The sequence below is a fragment of the Penaeus japonicus genome, unplaced genomic scaffold (genome assembly GCF_977035675.1).
Source record: "Penaeus japonicus unplaced genomic scaffold, GWHDUDI00000001_assembly GWHDUDI00000027, whole genome shotgun sequence".
NCBI lineage: Eukaryota > Metazoa > Arthropoda > Malacostraca > Decapoda > Penaeidae > Penaeus > Penaeus japonicus.
In genome coordinates, this window is record NW_028234429.1 from 9,202,769 (window position 1) to 9,206,222 (window position 3,454).

A 3,454-nucleotide genomic window follows, 5' to 3' on the forward strand; every position below is an offset into this window, starting at 1 on the left:
TCAGTAAGGAAAGAGGTCGTACCTGTTGAAACCCCGTCAAAAATTAGGACTAGAAAGAAAATTTGAGAAAGTATATAAATTAGATAAAGCACTCGATCTTATGTGTCATAGCATAAACCTATGCTACAAACTCCACAAGGAAAAAGTTCGAATCCATTGTAAAATCTTATCCGATGAGTTTTCCCAGAGGAGGATCTAATTCCGTGTGTTTTCACAGTTATAGACGTCACAATGTCCGGGTTTGCATCACGGCGTCTATACACACAAGGACGAAAACACGGTGAAAAACATTTCAGCAGTTTCCGCTTTTCGCCTTAATTTATCCTCCTCAAGGACCGGTAGATGTCGTGAAAGCCGGTTTTGCAATACAGGTAGATATCTGGTTGTCGTGCTGAGGGAGAAAGGATTTCAGAGGAAGTAGTAAAGAGGAAATTGACATGATTTTTTCCTGAGCGGAGATCAAAGCATAAGTTATTATGCTTTTATTATTGCTTGTTTAATGCTTCCGCGGCGCCGATCCACGCATTCTGCTGTGTCTGCCTCTCGCTCTTTCCCATTGCGCTACTAGTTGAGATATGGCAGTTATTCTGATTCGACTATCGTTACCAGAATTGACTGAAAGATTGAAAACTCTGTAAAATATTAATCGTAATCGTTGAGAGCCATTCATTGTTGTTCTAAATAGAGCTCTATGCAAGATATATTATTTTATTATGGTGAGTATGATAATTACTTAGAAGGTACATGAAGTGACACATGGCGTTCTGCTCTCCATACTGGATTCTTTGCTAATCAAGTGGAAAAGTTCAGATACCTGTAAATCATGGCATGTTAAGTCATATGTCAAAATGAAGTTATGTGCTAAACATCAGTAGCCCAGATTGTATTTGTATTAGTTTGCAAATGTATGGAACTACTCATCATTTCTTGCATGGATGCAGTTCCTATTAGGCCAAATGGCACAGAGATCATCTCTATGAAATGCAAAGAATCTGGTCTGGACTGCACATTGCACTCAGGCTAAGTCCAACAAAGCTCTTTTATGCCTTATTGGAAAACTTGGAGTAAAGCAACTTTTGTTAGCATTTGGCATATTCAAGAGCTGCAGAATGGGACGGATTTGAAATGGATGAGAGCACGTCTTATGAATGAGTTCCATTAAATTTTCAATGAATCCAACGCATAAATTAATTTGAAAGTGAGTAATAGCATCACAATTGTAAGGGTCTGTAGAAATGGAACTTTGTTTTTTCATTGTTTATCACTATGTTGCATTCAATTACCATTATTTGTAATGGGTGGAGGAAGAGTAAGGTATGAAGACCACAAGGTGGGGATTTATGGGTTGGCTGCTATCCAAGGTGATGGATGAGGGTTGTTCACATCTTCTGCAATGAGGATAAGATCATGAGCAATGGAAAAGCAACAAGAGAGTTCAGGAAAAGTCAACATCGGGAGAGGCAGAGGACCAACAGAGCTGGCATACACTACTTACAAATAATATTTTCTCTGTCAGTTCAAAGTATGATTAAGCAGGAGAGCCTAAATATTAAATTATTGACTTGATAATCATTATAATAAAAAATATACTGAACTCGTGTATATATATATATATATATATATATATATATATATATATATATATATATATATATATATATATATATAATATATAATATATAATATATAATATATATATATATATATATATATTTTTTTATATATATATATATATATATATATATATATATATATATATATGTATATGTATATATATGTATATATATATTTATAATATCCAATAAGAATATATTTTTTAGCCTCAAGCAAGCTCATATAGGAAAAAGTACATGCATACATGCACACATCCATATATGTAACAAGTCTGAGCAATATTCAGAATGCATGTATGCATGTACCCCTATTTAAATGGGTTGAGATCACAGATTTCCTTGATGATTTATTGTCAAATCCCTGTCCTGACAAGATAAGTATGATCTGGGATTGTTGGCCTTTGCAGAGCACAGAAGTTGCCTGGGGCATAGTGATCAGCCCACACTTTCCCTGTTATTGTTAGAGTTTTCCTTTATGGTAATTAATTTCTTCCCCAAGTTTTCATACTTGCAAATTTTGAAAATTATTGTTATCTGTAATATCTTTTAACCTGTAATGGAGAGATGGGAACACGTTGATAATGAGGTGTGTAAGATGCCACTGTCAGCTTGGCAGTTATGCTGAGTAGAACCTGGAGGATGAAGGAGGAGGAGTGTATACAGTTTCATTTTCTTTATTACAACAATGGAAACTTTGTATTTCTTCTTCAGTAAATCTATTATATTCCTCCTGTAGGAGACTAGACTACAGTTTTTTTTCTCTAAACATACCATAGTATACCATTACCTACTATAAATTGGCCATGATTAAACAACAAAAAAGGAGAATTTGAGTATTCTTATGTATAAGTGAGCAGGAGTTGGCTGGAGAAATGGTTGTGGGGTGAAACAGAAGTCTCTTGCATTCCAATTTCATAGGCCCCTTTCTAAATTGGGTTTGGGAAGTGGATGTAGTATTTCCTGCAAAATTGATTTTAAAAGTTTTTCATCAGTGTGGATTCTCTAAGATACCATTGTTACTATTTTCACTTCATTTACCACCTTACTCTCCAGAAGAACTGATTTCTATAAGCATCACCTCAGTATAGTGAATATAATTAAATCATGTATATGTTAAGGATACTAAACAAAAAGGAGCTATAGTATTTGATTTGTTATTGGGCATGTATATTATCTAGGTGAAGTGTTCTGTATTCCACTTTAACCCAGTCACGACGGGGGCATTTCAACCTTGCATGTTACAATGCTGGGGCTCTCGAACGCATAGGCCTAAATCAGTTAAATAAACGACGCTGTATGGCGTCACCCAACGAATGGGCCTTGAATGCACGGTACCGTAGTGTACCACCCGTCCAGAGAGGGTTAACTTGCAAATGGGCTTACCAAGAATGAATACCGAAACTGGAATGAATACGTTTATATATTTTTACAGTAAATTTTTTGAATGAATGGAAAAAATAGAAGATGGGGAGATAATTTACTTTCCTGGTCCCTAAGACAGCCACCAGTGTCATCTGTGTGGCAACCTAGATGACTTTTATTTCTGAGTGAGGGAGCATATCTGGACCTTTTGTGCCCTTTCATATAATCATAATGCTTCTAGAGTGCCTTTTATGTTTGTCATATCTTTGTGTTTTACTGCATTGTGAATATTAGTTCTATAGGAGGACAAAAAGCATTTTTATTTCCTTCATGTTCATGCAGTTTTGTAAACAAATAGGAAAGAGATTACCATTCAAAATGAAAGTAGTATGAAAAGCTGGGGTAGAGGAAGGTGACCTGTGCTTATGACTGTGAGTGGTGTAGCATAAAGCAGCCATGCTGGTGCAGGCCAACATTGC

The 3,454-nt window shown here is 35.6% G+C and overlaps 1 protein-coding gene across 5 annotated transcripts in view; it reads left to right on the top strand.

Moving 5' to 3' along the window:
- The first annotated feature begins 233 nt into the window (after positions 1-233).
- Positions 234-3,454, top strand: part of LOC122263041 (uncharacterized) — a 52,937-nt gene continuing 49,716 nt past the window's right edge. For 2 of the 5 annotated variants that reach the window (XM_086552531.1, XM_086552534.1), the window contains exon 1: positions 236-371. The gene's annotated coding sequence lies outside the window, so the exon portion shown is untranslated. Of the gene's footprint in view, positions 717-3,454 lie in introns of all 5 variants that reach the window. The other 3 variants (XM_086552533.1, XM_086552535.1, XM_086552532.1) reach the window with 3 other exon arrangements.